The 19,898-nt window shown below is 46.3% G+C and overlaps 1 long non-coding RNA gene across 2 annotated transcripts in view; it reads right to left on the reverse strand.

The window, feature by feature from the left end:
• Nucleotides 1-19,898, reverse strand: part of LOC134444959 (uncharacterized) — a 32,022-nt gene that overhangs the window by 3,260 nt on the left and 8,864 nt on the right. The window lies entirely within an intron of this gene.

Raw genomic sequence — 19,898 nt, forward strand, 5'->3', positions numbered from 1 at the left:
CTTTTCTTTGCATTGAACTTTTACATTTTGAGTGTGCACCTGGCTTAAATAGATTGGTGTGAGATTTGAATTAGAGACTCCCGCGGGACTCGCGGGACCCAAAGGAAAGCAGTGCGACGTGGGACAAAAATTGAAAGGTCATTGCGGGTGCGGGTGGGAGGGAGAGCGCACAGTGCGAGTGCAGGTGTGGGCGGGAGCGGTGATAAGAGGCAGTCCCGCGAACTAAAAACATGTTTTAAAATGTAAAATTAAGTCATAAATTATCAGTCTATCATTTTTATATATAACACAAAGTGTTGGATATTGTGTTTGGTAGCCTTTCTATTAATAAAAACATTTTGGAATATATTTGTGGATGTGTAATCTCGCATATCCGATTCTGTTCTGCTCTTCCATGTTCTGGCTCTTCCGCTCTGCTCTCCGATCATGGCAGAAGAGCAGAGCTCCTCTAGTGAAACAACACATAATGCTTCAGAAGTAAGTGCTGGTCTAAAGAGAGGAACATTCACCGTGAAAAAAATTTGAAATCAGATATTTGGAAGTCATTATCACTCGTGTAGCCTATGGCGCAGAAGGAAATCAGCTGCCCTTTGCCTGTTGTGACAAGTGCCAAAAGGTTCTCACATACAGCAGTCACAAATCAGGTACATCGGGCCTGAATCGTCATGTCTGTACTGTTTGTAGTGGAAACTGTTCTTATTTCCTAAATTATCAGACTGTAGACCGAAATCTATGTTGAGGAGTTTAAGTTTATTTGACTCTCGTAACAGTTACACCGAAATACACGCTGGGGCCCTTTGGCTGAAGTGCTACTCGCAATCCCACCCCCACAAACCGGCCGGCTTTCTCCCTCCTCCTTGTTCTGCAGACAACCCTCCTTAGGCCGCGTTTCCATTTAAATAACCTTCCTTCAGCCGGTTTGGGGCCGGCTTCCGGCCAGATAGGCCACAGATTGGAGCATCCCTTCAGCCAATGGGGTGTCCCTCACATAGACCTCCCATTTCCCCAGGCCAGCCCACTGTTCCCTCCCACTCGTCATTACATGATTATCACAGAGACATTCTTTTCCTAAATCCACTATATCACACTAAATATTCAATATGGCTTTATATAAAATAGAAATCTCCTTCATGTTTTAAAAGGACAACAATTGTTGGAATTCAGAGGGAACAAAGCAAAAGTGTCAGAGGCTTTGAAGGAAAAGACAGTGGAGAAATGCGTTGATTTCGTTGCCGCGGACCTCCGTCCATATGACAGCATCGCTGGTCGTGGACTAGTTCAGTTAGCGCAACACTTAGTTGACACAGCAGCCAGCATAGGCAAATTTGACGTGCGAGACATATTGCCCCATCCAACCACTGTGTCACGCCATGTTGAAGAAAGGGCACTCAAATTTAGGAGAGCTGTCGTAGATGACATAAAAGAGACCATTGGGAAATACGGGTGTGCTGTTACAGCTGAAACGTATAAAAAAACATATTTCCTCTCGGCCACTCTGCATTACATCAATTCAGACTACAAACTACAGTCCAGGGTGTTATTTTCTGCTCCGTTTGATGTGGGAACCTCCAAGACGGGAGAAAATATCCGTTCTCTTTTATTCCTGAATTTAAGAGCCTTCGGAATCGACTGCACAGTCTTGGGGGGAAAGATTGTGTTCGTGACAGACAGAGGTGCGAATATGATGGCCTCCTTATTCAAAAGGCTAAACTGCAGTGCCCATGTAGGGGAGACCAGGGCTAGTTGGCACAGGAGCAAGTTGGCACACCGTCATTTTCTGGGCCATTACAGGTCCAATCTTCAAAATTCCAACTCTGAAATGATGCCCATCTTGAATAGAACTAAGAATTGGCACCTTCCACTAAATTAGTTCTAGAAAGCTAATAGTAAGGAATAGAAACATATAAATATTCTGTGTGATAGACAGGGGATCTAGGTATACTTTGATATTAAAACTGGAATTCTGTGATGTCAGGTGTTAACAGGAGAACATGATTTCAGTCAACAGTACTGTCCTGTTGTGGACGGGGAAGTTGGCACACTCATGTGGGGTAAGTTGGCACATGTGCTTCCATTGACTTTCTATGGCATGTGCCAACTTGCCCCGTGGCCATAAGATTGTATTGGATGTATTCTTATTCTACTACTATCTACCAATAATATGAGTATGATTGCAATATATACAGTATAATCAATGTAATTATGCTACTGTGTAGGCCTACATGCCTAAATATAAGTTATAGTCAATATTGTAGCGGCAATTGTAGTCATTATGTTTCACTCCTTTATGAAGCAGTCAATGTTGTTTTATTTTACTAAACAGTAACTCATGATATTTTAAATATTCAGTATTCAGTAACTATTGAGCAGTTTTCATGTTCTTTGATATAATGTAATGCAATTTAAATGTATGCCAACTAGCCCCAACGAATAGTGCCAACTTTCCCCGGATTGGGGCAAGTTGGCACAAATTCCCAACAATTCTTTAATCACATATAGATGGAAACAATGATTATCAACCAAAGGTGCATGTGTCTAATATTTAGCTGAGATGTAAACCTTTTAGAAAATCTTAGTAGGGGAGTGTGAGGAGTTGATCTCCCCCCTCCTCACTGCTTCGCTGTGAACTCTTGATAGAGTAGCGTTTGGCGATGTTACACGCAGCAGGTGACTGTTACATTGCGCAAGCAAAGCGCAACGCGGATTTCGTATTCATATTTACTGACTCGCATACACTCGCACACATACACTCATGAAATGCACCAGGACCCTCAATGGACAATGTAATGCTTGTGGACAATATTTGTATGCTTGGTGTAAACTTGGGAAACATTCCAGGACTTGGGAAAAGTTTGTGACTTGTGGGGGGAAACGGGGAAGTGTTTGGAGGCGGCGCCATTGCGACAGCCTCGCAGTTTGGCGTTTTCACACACACAACCCCGACAGTAAAACTCACTCGCTTATCATTTCTCCCGTCTGCCACAAAGTAACTTTTACACCATCTTTGACACGTAGTAAGGGCCCTACTACCATGTCTCATTTTCCACACATTTTCCACTGTTAATTTCCCTATAGTCTCGAACACAAACATTACCAACTTACCTGTCGGCCGCCTCCAGCACAACTGCCGTGTGAAACGCGAGCGCTGGGAGAGGAGGGGTTTTCTCTCCAGCCTCGGAACGGTGGGAGCGCGCATTTTGAACATTGGGGGGGAATGAGTGCATTGTGCAGTCATCTGTATGTTTGTTTCCTTTTTGTTAATTTGTTATGATTCTATTATGGTGGTGGATAATCGCGATTATGTTTATTTTGGTTTAGAGGGGTTTATTGTTTATGTAAATGCTTTTCTTTGATATACTTACCTGTTAATGGGAAATGGGGTGAGCCACTCGGCTCTGATTGGCTAATTTAGAAGGGAGAGGTTTCCTTTTTAAACAGGGCCTCATTTCTGTTCAGGAGAGCCATGGGGTAGGAGCTATATGCTGTGCTGCTATGCTGTAAGTAAAATGCTATGCTGACCTGCTGTATTTTTGGAATGCTAAATGCTATTGATTTTTCTGCTTGTGAATAACCAGGGGTTACAAGCTAATAGCTGAAAGCATATTTTTTGGACATTTACTTAATTTGCATTTTTGATTATTTTTGGATTATTTTTCATCACGTATTTTTTTGGACTGTTTTGCATTGCACCCCATGTGGGTATTCTTGGAACTGCGCAGATTTTTAAAATAAATCACAAACTATTTTTGTACGTCTTGCCTCCTGAGCCTCCTTCCACCTCCAAGTGTCCAGCCTTGCCTCACCCGTACCCAGGGTACCGCTAGCCCATTCACATTTGGTGTCAGAAGTGTTGGGTGTTACGCCTTTTTGAGGAGGCTGGACAGGAGAGGCGGAAGACGAGGGGCATACCGCCGAGGCAGAGGGAGCCGAAGAGTGAACCGTGTCAGTACCTGGCTAAGGATGGAAGACCAGAGACTGACCCGTGAGCCGACCGGCGTGGAGGATGTGTCCCTGGAGGAGGCGCAGCAGACCACCGTGGGTGCAACATCCCAGACCACCAGGGGTGCGGTGTCCCAGCCGGAGGAGTCGGAGATCGGGGTCCTGCGCCAACTGCTGGAGAGGGCTCTACAATCGCAGGAGACGCGCTGGCAGAGTGTCCAACAGCAGCTGAACCAGCTGAGGGAGGATGTGGACCGCAGACCAACGCCACACCAGGATCCACAACCAGTGGCAGTTCCAGACGATGCTCCAGCGGCGGTTCCAGCTCCAGCGGCGGTTCCAGCTCCAGCGGCAGTTCCAGCGCCAGCTCCACCGCCAGTTCCAATTCCACCGCCAGTTCCAATTCCACCGCCAGTTCCAATTCCACCGCCAGTTCCAGTTCCAGCGCCAGTTCCAGTTCCAGCGCCAGTTCCAGCGCCAGTTCCAGCGCCAGTTCCAGTTCCAGCGCCAGTTCCAGTTCCAGCACCAGCAACAGCACCAGCAGCTCCAGCTCCAGCGCCAATACCAGCTCCAGTGGCCCCAACACCGACAGTTCCAGCAGTTCCAGTCCCAGCACCAGCGCCCGCTCGCCCGGCAGCACCAGCAGCACCGATGACGTGGTCCAGAAGTGCCATCCCCAAGCTCGAGGACAGTGATGACATCGAGCAGTTCCTCACAACCTTTGAGCGCCTGGCCACAGCATACCGCTGGCCGAAGGAAGACTGGGCCGTGTTTCTGGTGCCCTATCTCACCGGGAAAGCCCGCTGTGCCTATGTGGCAATGGACATGGATCAAGCGATGGACTACGATCGTGTGAAGGAGGCCATACTTCTGAAGTACGAGATCAGCGAGGAAGTCTACCGGCGGCGCTTCCGGGAGCCTGACGTACGATCGGAAGAGACCCCCCGCGAGCTCTACACCCGCCTCAAAGACCTGTTCCAAAAATGGATTAGACCGTCTGGGAAGACGGTTGAAGAAGTGTCGGAGGTGCTGATCTTGGAACAGTTCCTTCGCACCCTGGCGCCAGACATCCGCGTCTGGGTGAGGGAGCGCAACCCCCAGGACGGCCAGGGAGCGGCGGATCTGGTGGAGAACTACATGGCGGCTCGTCGGGGAGTCAAGAACTTCCGCCAGGAGGCCTACACGCATCCAGCGCCGAGGGGTAAGTCTGAGGGGTTTGGTTATGGGGGTGGTCCAACGACAGCTGTGCCCAGAAAGATGCCTGTCCCTAGCTCTGCCCCAGCCCAAAGCCCAAGCCCCAGCATAAAGCCCCAACCCCAGTTCAAGCCCAACTCTGGCCCTGCCCAAAGACCTGTTGGCCCCATAGTGTGCCACTACTGTAAGCAAGAAGGCCACATGAAGTATGACTGTCCCTATAGGAAGCCCAAATACTCCAGTCATAGCTGCATTCCGAGACCTGGTGAGTGTAGTGCAGGCTTCATGGGAAAGGTTCAGACAATGACTGTGACTGTAAATGGCAAGCACGCGTTGGCCCTCTTAGATTCTGGCAGCACACAGACACTTGTACAGCCCCACCTAGTGGAGAAACGGGATTACATAGGGGGGAGGAGTCTGCGGGTAATGTGTGTTAATGGGGACGAACACGAATATCCTGTTGCTGAAGTTTACTTGGAAGTGCAGGGTATGACCTACCAAGTTACTGTGGGTGTTGTGGAGAGACTTAGTCACCCAGTAGTTGTTGGCCAGGATATTGTTGTGCTCCCTGATCTTCTGCAAAGCACAAAACCAGTGAACCTTGTTATGACTCGGGCCCAGCATAAAAAGCAGGCCCAGGAGACCGACAAAGACGATGACATGACTGCTGAACATATGAACGAGTTGGCCTATGCCAATGCTGAGCTTGACCCTTCAGCTCGAGTGAAGACCAGACGGACTCGACGGCAGCGTAGGCAGGCCAGACTTGTAGGCAGCATTGAAAATGATGTGACTGACTGCTGTTTTGATATTGACGTTGATGAGGTCCCAGAGAATTTTGAGCAGATGCAGAGAGAGGATGACACACTGAAGGTAGTGTTTGAGCAAGCTTCCAAAGACAGTGACGGTGCGGATGTTGTTCCCAACTTGTCTGGGGAATACTATGTGGTGAGAGAGGGTCTCTTGTATCACCATCCAGCAGAGGGCAGGCCAGAGCAGTTGGTGGTACCTACGAAGCTCAGGGGGAGGGTGTTAGAAATGGGGCATGACATCCCGTGGTCTGGACACCTCAGCCTGACGAAGACCTACGACAGGATATCGGCTAGGTTTTATTGGCCAGGGCTCTATACAGCTGTGCAAAAGTACTGCAAGAGTTGCGAAACCTGTCAGATAACATCAAAGCGCAAGACAACCCCTTATCCCCTACTGCCCCTGCCTGTTATCGAGACCCCCTTTAGCCGCATTGCTATGGACCTTGTAGGCCCCCTAGAGAGAACCCAGAGTGGCCATAAATACATCCTAGTCATCTGTGATTATGCGACACGCTACCCAGAGGCCTTCCCTCTCCGCAAAATAGCTGCCCGTCCCATTGCCCAGGCCCTACTTCAGCTCTTTTCTAGAGTAGGCATCCCCCAGGAAGTGCTGACGGACCAGGGCACAGCCTTCCTGTCCCGTACTATGAAGCAGGTTTACCGCCTGCTTGGCATCAAGGGCATCCGGACCACCCCATACCACCCTCAGACAGATGGCCTTGTCGAGCGCTACAATCAGACTCTCAAGGCCATGCTAAGAAAGTTTGTAGCAGCTAACGGCAAGGACTGGGACCGCTGGTTGCCGTACCTTCTCTTTGCATATAGAGAGGTGCCCCAGGCGTCCACCGGCTTCTCACCGTTTGAGCTGCTCTACGGCAGGCAGGTGAGGGGGCCACTGGACGTCTTGAGAGAGACCTGGGAGGGACCAGCAACTCCACAGACCCGCAGCGTCTTGGCCCATGTCCTTCAGATGAGGGACAAGATGGAGGAGATGGCTGAGATGGTGCGGGAGAACATGGAGCAGGCCCAAACGCAGCAGAAGGCCTGGTACGACAGGTCTGCCCGGCAACGACAACTCCGGCCTGGCCAGAAAGTTCTGCTGCTGCTACCCACCTCTGAGCAGAAGCTCCTGGCCAAGTGGCAGGGGCCGTACGAGGTGGTCCAGCAGATGGGTCCAGCTACCTACGAAATCAACCTCCCTGGGAAAAGAAAGCCAACCCAGGTGTTTCATGTCAACCTCCTGAAGGAATGGCATGACCGGGACATCAGTCTGCAGCTCCGGGTGCAGGCGGTGGCGGAGGAGGAAGAGACGCCAGAGCAATTCTTCCCAACGGGCCAGCAGTCGGCAACTGTTGACCTGTCCCACCTGTCCACCCGCCAGCAGGAGGAGCTGGCACGGATCATCCCAGCTGGCCTTTTCCAGGAGAGGCCAGGCTACACCACACTGGTGGAGCACCCCATTCCTCTGAAGGACACAACCCCATTACGTCAGAGGATGTACCGGGTCCCCGAACGCCTGCTGCCTCACCTCAAGGCTGAGGTGGAGGAGATGTTGGCGATGGGGGTGATCGAGCGCTCAACCAGTGAGTGGAGTAACCCGATTGTGCTGGTGCCAAAGAAAGATGGCACTATGCGGTTTTGCATAGACTTTCGGCGCGTCAATGCTCAGTCCAAGTTTGACGCTTACCCCATGCCACGACTTGAGGACTTAATCGAGCGACTGGGGAAAGCGACCTTCATCACCACCCTGGACCTGTGCAAGGGATACTGGCAGGTTCCCCTGACCCAGGAAGCCAGACCTTGCACAGCCTTTCGCACACCCCAGGGACTCTTCCAGTTCGTGGTCATGCCGTTTGGACTGCAGGGGGCGCCGGCCACGTTTCAACGGCTGATGGACAGTGTGTTGTCCGGCACTGACCAGTACGCAGCGGCCTATCTGGACGATATCGTGGTCTTCAGCAACTCCTGGGAAGAACATCTGCGTCACCTGGGTGACGTGCTCCGCCGCGTCCAGGAGGCCGGGCTCACCATCCACCCGCTCAAGTGCGCCTTGGCCCGGGAGGAGGTGCAATACCTGGGCCACGTGATCGGCCGGGGGGTCATCCGGCCGCAGGTCGACAAGGTCCAGGCGGTACTGGACTGCCCCAGGCCCCGGACCAAGAAAGACATCCGGTCTTTTCTGGGCTTGGTGGGCTGGTATCACCGGTTCGTGCCAAACTTCTCCCGGCGAGCAGCTCCATTGTCTGACCTGACCCGGAAGTCAGGCACCAATGGCATTCCATGGGGGCCGGAACAGGAGAAGGCGTTTCTGGACCTGAAGTCGGCGCTGTGTCACGATCCAGTCCTCCAGAGCCCAGACTTCACACAGCCCTTCACGCTGCAGACGGACGCGTCTGGAGTGGGGCTGGGGGCGGTGCTTCTCCAGGGCGAGGGGGAGCACAAGAAGCCTGTGGCCTACATCAGCCGCAAGCTGTTTCCCCGGGAGACGCGGTATGCGGTCACAGAACTTGAGTGCCTGGCAGTCAAGTGGGCGCTTGACTCTCTGAAATATTATTTGCTGGGCAGAGAATTCGTCCTAGAGACTGACCACCGTGCCCTGCAGTGGCTGGGGCGCATGAAAGACTCCAACGCCCGCATCACTCGTTGGTTCCTGGCTCTGCAGCCGTATCGTTTCACGGTACAGTACCGGGCGGGCAAAGAGAACGTCGTGTCCGACTTTTTGTCTCGCCACCAAGTTGTCGAGACTCCAGAAGGGGTGGGAAATGTGAGGAGTTGATCTCCCCCCTCCTCACTGCTTCGCTGTGAACTCTTGATAGAGTAGCGTTTGGCGATGTTACACGCAGCAGGTGACTGTTACATTGCGCAAGCAAAGCGCAACACGGATTTCATATTCATATTTACTGACTCGCATACACTCGCACACATACACTCACGAAATGCACCAGGACCCTCAATGGACAATGTAATGCTTGTGGACAATATTTGTATGCTTGGTGTAAACTTGGGAAACATTCCAGGACTTGGGAAAAGTTTGTGACTTGTGGGGGGAAACGGGGAAGTGTTTGGAGGCGGCGCCATTGCGACAGCCTCGCAGTTTGGCGTTTTCACACACACAACCCCGACAGTAAAACTCACTCGCTTATCATTTCTCCCGTCTGCCACAAAGTAACTTTTACACCATCTTTGACACGTAGTAAGGGCCCTACTACCATGTCTCATTTTCCACACATTTTCCACTGTTAATTTCCCTATAGTCTCGAACACAAACATTACCAACTTACCTGTCGGCCGCCTCCAGCACAACTGCCGTGTGAAACGCGAGCGCTGGGAGAGGAGGGGTTTTCTCTCCAGCCTCGGAACGGTGGGAGCGCGCATTTTGAACATTGGGGGGGAATGAGTGCATTGTGCAGTCATCTGTATGTTTGTTTCCTTTTTGTTAATTTGTTATGATTCTATTATGGTGGTGGATAATCGCGATTATGTTTATTTTGGTTTAGAGGGGTTTATTGTTTATGTAAATGCTTTTCTTTGATATACTTACCTGTTAATGGGAAATGGGGTGAGCCACTCGGCTCTGATTGGCTAATTTAGAAGGGAGAGGTTTCCTTTTTAAACAGGGCCTCATTTCTGTTCAGGAGAGCAATGGGGTAGGAGCTATATGCTGTGCTGCTATGCTGTAAGTACAATGCTATGCTGACCTGCTGTATTTTTCAAATGCTAAATGCTGTTGTTTTTTCTGCTTGTGAATAACCGGGGGTTACAAGCTAATAGCTGAAAGCATATTTTTGGACATTTACTTAATTTGCATTTTTTGATTATTTTTGGATTATTTTTCATCACGTATTTTTTTTTGACTGTTTTGCATTGCACCCCATGTGGGTATTCTTGGAACTGCGCAGATTTTTAAAATAAATCCCAAACTATTTTTGTACGTCTTGCCTCCTGAGCCTCCTTCCACCTCCAAGTGTCCAGCCTTGCCTCACCCGTACCCAGGGTACCGCTAGCCCATTCACAGGGAGTTGTAAAGCAATGTATGCCAAAGATATGACACTCAAACTAAAAAGTGTGCCGACTAGCCCCGGTCTCCCCTACTGAATTCAGTCCTCTCGCATGCCCTGTCCCCTGCTGTGATGAGCGAAGTCCCTGACGCAAGTCAACTGATCAGCAATGTTAAGAAGCTCGTCTGCTATTTTAAACACTCGGGGTTGCAAGTCAAGCTGACAAAGTCGTTCAAACAGTCAGTGGATACGAGATGGAATTCAACTGTGGATATGCTGGATATGGATATGCTATCAGCCCCTGTATCAATTTTGAAATTAACAGCAGTGTCGAGTATTGGGAGAGTAATAGTCCATGCACTGTTTTCCTGCACATCCCTGGTCTCACCTAGGAAATGTGTGGCAACGGCGCCATCTTGTGGTGCACAAACGTCATTGACCTCTGGGGTGCGGTCGCATACTGGAGGAAAGGCGCAGCATGTTGAAGCCCTCAACAGTGAATAATTTGCTGTTTCTCCATGGCTGTGCAAAGAACCCGATTACCTAATCGATATGCCTAGTTGTTTCTTGAATTAAACAGTTTTCTATTTGACATGCAAGCCTGTCCACATTTTAGGCAATTCATACAAAACCGCGCGCGCTGGAGACTGAAGCCAAACTAGTTTCGAAATATGAAGATGTTTTAAATAGTGACGGCTATGTAGCCAACTGTTAAGATTTTTTTTGTTAAATGAGGAGCATCCCTCAACGCCATTCAGGACTGTGTTTTGTTGTAACATAATGCTGGGTTAGCCAAATGTTTTGCTGAAAAACAAATATATATATTTTTTATATTATAGAATACTAGTTTTCTATTTGACATGCAAGGCTGCCCACGTTTTAGGCAATGTTCTCTTTTTCTTATTCATACAAAGCCGCGCGCGCTGGGCACTCAAGCCCAACTAGTTTCGAAATATGCAGACGTTTAAATAGTGATGGCTATGTAGCCAACTGTTGATTTTTTTTGTTAGGGCCTATATGAGGAGCGTCCGTCAACGCCATTCAGGACTGTGTTTTGTTATAACAAAATGCTGGGTTAGCCAAATGTTTTGCTGAAAAATAAATATAAAATTTCCACTTGGACTTAAATGCTTGTCTACTGTTTTCTCCTTCAAATGGTTATCTCATCATTATCATTAATATTACTAGTAGGCTAGTACTACTACTGCTATTACTATTATTATTCAATTATTAGACTATATCATATAGTTATTATTATAGACATTGGCAAAGGCAACAACCACTTTCTCCTGCTTAAAACGACGGAAAAGGTTCAATAGCGCGATCCATCGTTCCTTTTATTCAGGAGATGCACCATGGGGGACAGCCCATGGCTATCCCACTTAAATAATAATACGTATTAGGATTACATGTTACATATTCAATATTCTGGATTCAGAAAAGGCTAATATTTTTTTTTCCATTTCAATTGTTTGCATTTAAATCAATTGTAAAGTCGACAGCTGTTATGGTCAAATGCACTCGAGGGTGGGATTCCATCATACAGTGTTTAAAATGATTCATTTCAACTTATTATATATTTTTTATTTCATATGTGAACGTGATGATGAGTGGCATATAAGATTAAGCACAATGTATTAGGCCCTCTTCTTAATATCCTTAGTTGATTTTGGTAGGTTAGTTGGGTATTGCTGTGATGGAGCTGTATTGCAGCTCGTGCCACCTAACGTGCGTCATGCACTATACTGTTAAGAATCGGTCAGTAATGTGCTCAGCTAAGCACAGCGTGTTTAATTTCTCGAACTACCCAGGTGAAAAAGTGGTTCAATTTAGTAAAATAAAAGCATGACTGAAGTGTACTTAGCATGTTAAAAGTGCACTTGTGCTTTTTGTGCTAAGAAAAAGTATGTTTACAATATGCTTATTTAAAGTGTACTTAAAATTAGATGTTATTAAGTTGCTCTCAAAGGAAGTACACGAAGTATACTTCTACTGGACTTCGAAGATGTTTGGCTGAAGTGTATTTAGAGGAATATACTAATAGTGTTCTAATAGTGAACTTACTAAAAGTGTATTTTTTAATAAAATATTGTAATTGTACTTTTGTAAAGTGCAATATGATTACACTTCACCCAAATGTCTTTGAAGTGTGATTTTCTATAGTGCGCTTTAAAGTAAATCGCTTTAACATGTTGTAAAGTAGGGATGCACGATGTCAAAAATTTCGGCCGATACCGATATCCGATTATGATATTGCGGTTTTGGCCGATGACCGATATTAACCGATACCGATGTTTTTCTTTCTTTTTTAAAAAAAAGAGATGACAATGATGCAAACAAACAGAATTTTTGAATGTCGTCTTATTTCCAAAAACACTCCCTGTGATAATTAGATAAAAAATAGAGACAAAATAGAAGACAAACAGTGAAAGTCATCGTCAAGTCCATTCTTTTAGAACCGTAACATATAAAAAAAACATTGGCGTTAACATCGGCCCAGTTTTACCCATCAGACCGATGTCCGATGTGTTGAATATCGGCCGATATCGGCCGATACCGATACATCTGGTCGATACATCGTGCATCCCTAATGGCAAGTACACTTTTTCTAAGTGCACCATGTTTGTACTTCACCCAAATATCTTCAAAGTATGCTTACACAAAGTGCATTTACCTATCATGCACCATCATACATGTCCCATCATGCAATGCACTTCTTGGAGCTAAATTTCTCAAACAGAAAGCCATTGATCATGAAGGAATATTTTTGGTTTGCATGAAAAGATTACTCATTGTTATATTCTGTGTTTATTGTAGGAGTTTTAAAATGTTAAAGTGGTACACAAAAAATGACCATGTTCCCACCATCATTATGATGGTCACGTACAGTATATCACGTATATATGGGCTCACACTTCCCTTGATTTCATGGTGGGAGATAATTTGGAACTAGTTGGAGTTGGAACAAGATTGAAATAAAGTGAAATGTGTATTTGAAATCTCTGTAACAATGCAATGATTGTAAATGTCAGTTGTGCTAGGCTTGCATACTGTATCACTACTGTGACATGTGGCTGTGTGTAATGTACAAGCTCTGAGGACCAGCATGGATTATAGTATTACATTTATATTATTTCATGTACTTGGGAGTGTACTGTATATACTTCAAGCATACCTGTAATATATTTACAATACTTAATATGATATACTTTTTACAGACTTAAAATGTTCCAATGTAGTCCAAAGAAGCATGAAATTAATATACTTTTATTGAACTTCTAGTAACAATAAAATGTTATAGCAGTGTACTCAAGCACACTCTTAATGCCATACGAATGCATGAAAAGCGTGTTTGGAGCATACTTTCAAAAGTATGCTTGTAGTGCACTTTAAGTTGTCCAAAAGCGGTGCCAATTTAGCATCCTCAGTGTGCTGCAAGTGTGCTGAAGTACTGCTTTAGTAGTGCTTCAGCGCACTAATAGTGCAATGAAGCGCACTTTAAATCACTGAAAATAGTACACTTTGTACTAAGTACGGTCAAAAAAGTACACTTTAAGTATATGGGTTTTTCACCTGGGTAATTACATGAATTGCCTTGAGCAGTAGGCCAACGTCGGAATCATGCGTGAGCGGGACAAACTATTACAGGTGCGGGGCGGGAGCGGGACTGAAAATCATAATTCTTTGTGAGAGCGGGCGGGAGCGGGACTGAACACTGCGGGAGCGGGCGGGAGCGGGGAAACTGCTGGAACTGGAAAATCTGTCCCGCACAGACCTCTCATTTGAATGCAATCCTAGGGAGAATATCATGATCTGCTTCGGTAGTCACAGTGCATGTTGACATGCTTGTTTCTTTTAGTTGTATTTCAGATTGCCAATGTTGACAGCATTCATGCATCCCCAAACCTTGTCAGTCCCACTACCATGCTTGGTTATTGAGAGGATAAACTTTTTTGTAAAACTCACTTGTTTACCACCACACTTGCTTGACACCATCTAAAGTAAATTTGTTTATCTTGGTCTCTTCAGATCACACGACATGGTTCCAGTGATCCATATCCTTGGTCTGTTCATCTTTCTTGAGACCAAGATAAACAAAATTGTTTTAGATGGTGTCAATCATGTGTGGTGGTAAACAAGTGTGTGTGTGTGTGTGTGTGTGTGTGTGTGTGTGTGTGTGTGTGTGTGTGTGTGTGTGTGTGTGTGTGTGTGTGTGTGTGTGTGTGTGTGTGTGTGTGTGTGTGTGATCAATAAATGATACTCTACTCTACTCTACTCTATTGTGGGTACATGTTCAAACATTAATGGCTGTATTTTGTTTTTTCCTGAGTGAAAAAGAAATTTAAGCGGTTAAATATGTTGTTAAAAAGTCACTAATCATTGTGTGAAAGAGAAATTTCTTCACTGCTTTCCTATGAAAAGATATACTCACAAATCTGCAAAACTGTTATTACCGAACCGATATACAGTATATCACGAAAGTGAATACAGCCCTCACAGTTTTTGCAGATTTTGAGTTTATCTTTTCATAGGAAAGCATTACAGAAATATAAGATACCAAGATAAACAAATATACTTTAGATGGTGTCAAGCATGTGTGGTGGTAAATAAGTGAGTTTTACAAAAAAAGTGTATCCTATCTAAAGTCAAGCATGGTAATGTATGCCTGTGGCGTTAAGTTCTGCTAGGAAGACGAGACAGTAACTCACACTCATCACTGCCCTTAATTATCCAATCATAGCTCCCGGTTGGGGAATCCCGCCACGTCACTCGCTTATCCTCAGCTTTCAGCCAATAGAATGTCTACTCCTTGGTTTTAAAAGTTTTTGTCTGTTTCCGCTCTTTGCTACTCAGCGTAAGCAGACGCCAACGTGCTGGTCTCAATATCGATGCATATTCCTTGCTAACTCTCTAGCCATTCATCATCGTTTACTATTCATCTTGTTTAAGCCGTGCCCGGCAGTATGCCGCATTACCCGCGTCAAGCTTAAAAGGCTGCGAAATCGCTCACGCACTCTCGTTAACGCACCTGCCTGTCTCGAGCTCTGATGGGGTTCCCTCTGTGACCGGCCGCTTCTGTGAATCTCCGATGTTGTCGCAGATTCTGGTATTCGAGACGTTATGTTCGTCGAAATGGGTTTGCCCCGCAGGTTGTATGAATTCAATTTCGCTATGACCGTTGTCAAAAGTTCCCACACTCTTCCTTGCAAGTTCAGCCATGATTCTATCCGGCGCACGCACACGCCTCAAACACGCCCTGTTCTCAGTGATTCTCAGTGGGCAACGCGGTATACTTTCATGTCGAGCACGCTATTTCTGGCCCTGGTTATGGCCAACACCCGCCGTATCGCGGACGACGTTCATCTAATTTAAACTTGGTCTATTTTTTTTAATCTCTGGTTTTATTCTTAACCTCAATAATCACTATATCTTGTCGTGTAGTAGGCCTACACATCTTACAATGGTTTATTCTTTTACAGTCGTTTTTAATTCCTTGCAGTTCGCACCTCCCAGGGTGTAGCCTATTTAATCAAGTACATCTGATTATCCATCTCCCCGCGTAGGCCACATCAGCACTTTTACACGATATGTGCATTTTGGTCATTACTGATGACAGAGTGAGTTGAGTTTAAAAATTGTCTTAGTTTTTTCGTGCTGGCCTGCTCGCCTTTTGTTGAGTTATTTCTGTGTAATGTACCATGTGTTAACTCTTGTTTTTTGTCGTGTTATAGGGAACTATCCCGCCTGGCGTTCACCTTACTCGCTGGGAAAGGTTTTCCGTGGGGACAAAGTCTCTGCCCGACTAAATGGCTACCAATCTTTATCTCATCTGACTGATCCCTGGTTTATTTCCCTATAAGCTTGTATGCCGGTGTTTTGGATTTCGTGCATGAACACATGACCCCACGTCTGTATGTTATTGAAGATGCACTAAGACTAACTCCATCTCTAAGATCTCACAGGTCTACAGGGTTACTATTTTCCCTCAGTGCGTGGTAGGCCTTCCCTACCGTGCATGTCCCCACGTCTGCGCGTTGTTGAAGATGCACTTAGACTAACTCCGTCTCTATGATCTCACAGGTGCTCTATTTTCCCTCAGTGCGCGGTAGGCTTTCCCTACCGTGCATGACCCCACGTCTGTATGTTATTGAAGACGCACTAAGACTACTCCATCTCTGATCTCTCAGGTCTACAAGGTTACTATTTTCCCTCAGTGCGCGGTAGGCCTTCCCTCCTACTGTGCAATTGCCTGGGTAATTTCCTTTAGCTCATCCGCGCCTTTGACGGATGATTATTCGATAAAATGCAATCATTTATTTAAACAAAAAAAAAAAAAAAAAGTTGCAGGCCAGCAGGAGTCCCGACTGTCTGCCGGCACCTTACTCGTGCCTGCTCTCTAACTTGTTCTGTAGCCTATGTTTCTTTCAGTGACTTCACACTCATATCTGGTGGCGGTGGCTACCTACCCTGTATCTTGCCCTTATCTTACTGGGGCTAAGCGTACAGATACTCTCTCCCATCGCTCGTTTACCTGGTTGTGTCCATGTCCAGGTGTTTTCCGGTTGAGTTTTAGTTTCGATTGACCAGCTGGTGCTCCTTCCTGTTCATTTGCTTAATTCAACTGTCTACCGAATGATCTCCCGTAGCTTCATCTTACTGCTTTCTTTTCACGCCTGGTCTATTCTGCCAGGCCATTGTTATCCTAATATCAGTCTTCGCGACTGCATGCCATCCACGATCTCACAGTTCTCAAGCATGTTGTTCTCCTCTCATGTTTAGCTCCGGTGTTCCGTAAAATACTCCTACATGCCAGCTAATCCTAAAAACCCCTATTGGGCATGCGCAGACCATGAAACGGCAACACCAGCTGATCCTAAGACTGTGCAATATTACCGGAAAACAGATAAATACAGTACTTTAATTTTCAATTTCCACTGCAATCGTGTGTTTATTATCGTTATTTGTGTACGTGTGTCCTGAAGTGTGACCCTGGCAACTTAGCTAACTGACTCGTTATCCTGGCCGTTTTGCTTACTTACATAAAATCCAGGTTTTGGTTGTAGGACTTGTATACATGACCATGCGATTCTATTTTCATGTCTTATCTCGGAAATCTACCACCCTGTCTGGCGTTACTGTTTTGTATTTTACTGTTTACTATACTTAAATAAGGAAATATGACAATGTAGGAAAACCTGTCAGAACACCGGGTCTTGGTGGACTCGCCATCAGTGTTTTCCCGTTATTATGGTAGCCTAATCATAATGATAAATGGACCGTGCAGCTTGTCTGAGTGACCGGCTATTTAGACTATCCATATGGCAGGATAAATGTTCTCTGACTGCACATGCGTTCATTTTACAGCTCTAACAGGACCATGCTGAATTAGCCTACAGGTGGACGGGCAGCAGCGAAAGTCTCGGGGAGGTCTACAGAAGCATTACAGTAGCTCCTGCATTACCTCAGTTTGGTATTTTATTGCTGGAGAATCGTTTCTTCTCTCAAACTCCCATCAGGTTCAGTCAACCCCAGCCTCTACACTTGGACCGGAATGCCCACACCCTCGTATACGGCTTGTACCATGCCTCAGGGTTCTCTGGCGAGGTGCGGCTCCTACCGTTGCTAAGGGATCTCCCCATCACAGTGGTATCCGTCGTCATTTCATCTCCCATCCAGCCAAAGGCCTACCACCCCAAGTCTCACCCGTCTTATTTCCGAGGCGTCATGAGGTACCGTGCTTATGTCTACTTCGGGATGTCGACGCCACTCTAAAGGCCTGGCGGTAATCGCAAGGCCGCTTTCTGGTAACAATCATCCTGTCCGTATTCTTCCTTTCTCATCATGCACCTTTCCTCGCCCTGTTTGCCTCATTACTCTAGCCTACAGTACAATTGAGAGAGCCCGGTAGCCCGGTATAATCTAACTCTACGGCAGCTGGTGGCCCAGCTCAGCCAGTAGCCTGGCTTCATCCTACTCAGTTTGGACTTGAGCCTGGAAGTCCGGTACCTTCTAGCTCTACGTCAGCTGGTAGCCCAGCTCAGCCAGTACCCTGGCTTTTATCCTACTCAGTTTGTACTTGAGCCAAGCCAGTAGCCTGGCTCCAAGGTGGCCAAGATTTGGACCTAATTTTACTCCACTGAGGCTGGTAGCCCAGCCATATCAGCGTTACATGTCAACGGAAATAATGGCCTACACATTAAAATGCTTGCTGTTTGGTCGTTATGCAACCTACATGTTATGTATCTGTCCCTGTCAAATAAACTTAACTAAACTAAAACCCAGTTGGGCTACATTTGCTCGGTTCTTACCCCGGTCATGCCATGCCGGTTAGGCTCATTGCCAATATGCATGTATCATTCTCAATTAGCATAGGCTGCTTCATAAATGGCTCTGCCTATCCCTCATAGTGCACGTCTAAACCGTATAGGATTGGTATCTCACCCCACAGTCGTGCACATGCCAATTGTTTCCTCTGTTCCATGACCTCCACATACAGTGCCCTCCATAATTATTGGCACCCCTGGTTGAGATGTGTTAAAAGCCTTAAAATAAATTCAGTGTTTATTGCAGAAGAATACTGTCACACTGAAAATTGTAGGAAAATGTAGCCTTCAACTCAAATGAATTGTAAGAAAATAAAAAAAATCCCTGACTAAAAAATAATTATTTTTCATTAAATCACCTGTTCCACAATTATTGGCACCCTTAACAATTCCCAGGAAATAAATATAATTGAAGCATTTCTGTCATTTCTACAGTAGTTTACAAAGTTTACCAGAGAATGTAGGAACATTTAATTAGTAATTCATCACTTCCTGTTTCCCTGGGGTATAAATATGACGTGACACCGAGGCCATTTCTCTTATCCACTCTTAAACATGGGAAAGACAAAGGAACACAGCATACAAGTGAGGCAGATGTGCGTCGACCTTCACAGGTCAGGCAGAGGCTACAAGAAGATTGCCACTCAACTGCAGCTGCCCATATCCACTGTGAGAGGAATAATTAAGAAGTTCAAAACAACTGGAACAGTGGTAAACAAGCCTGGACGAGGACCCAAGTTTATTTTGCCACCACGCACAGTGAGGAGGATGGTAATAGAAATCAAAAGATCTCCAAAGCTCACTGTTACAGAATTACACCAAATGGTAGCATCCTGGGGTCACAAAGTCTCCAAATCAACCATCAGGCGCTGTCTACACGCCAACAAGCTGTTTGGGAGGCATGCACGGAGAAAACCTTTCCTCACTCACAATCATAAACGCAAGCGTCTGGAGTTCGCCAAGCGGTATTGGGGCTTCAACTGGGACCGTGTGCTTTGGTCAGATGAGACCAAGATTGAGCTTTTTGGCAACAAACACTCTAAGTGGGTTTGGCGTACCACGAAAGATGCGCATGCTGAAAAGCACCTCATATCCACTGTGAAGTATGGGGGTGGGTCAGTGATGCTGTGGGGCTGTTTCGCTTCCAAAGGCCCTGGGAACCTTGTTAGGGTGCATGGCATCATGAATGCTTTGAAATACCAGGACATTTTAAATCAAAATCTGTTGCCCTCTGCCCGAAAGCTGAAGCTGGGTCGTCACTGGGTCTTTCAGCAAGACAATGACCCTAAACATATGGCCAAATCTACACAGAAATGGTTCACCAGACACAAAATCAAGCTCCTCCCATGGCCATCTCAGTCCCCTGACCTCAACCCTATTGAGAACCTGTGGGGTGAGCTGAAGAGGAGAGTACAGAGGAGAGGACCCAGGTCTCTGGATGATTTAGAGAGATTCTGCAAAGAGGAATGGCTGAAGATCCCTCTTTCTGTCTTTTCCCATCTTGTGAAACATTATAGGAGAAGATTAGGTGCTGTTTTGTTGGCAAAAGGGGGTTGTACAAAATATTAACACCAGGGGTGCTAATAATTGTGACACACATTATTTGATGTCAAATAATTATTTCTTTATGT

This window comes from Engraulis encrasicolus, unplaced genomic scaffold, assembly GCF_034702125.1.
Source record: "Engraulis encrasicolus isolate BLACKSEA-1 unplaced genomic scaffold, IST_EnEncr_1.0 scaffold_88_np1212, whole genome shotgun sequence".
NCBI classification, from domain to species: domain Eukaryota; kingdom Metazoa; phylum Chordata; class Actinopteri; order Clupeiformes; family Engraulidae; genus Engraulis; species Engraulis encrasicolus.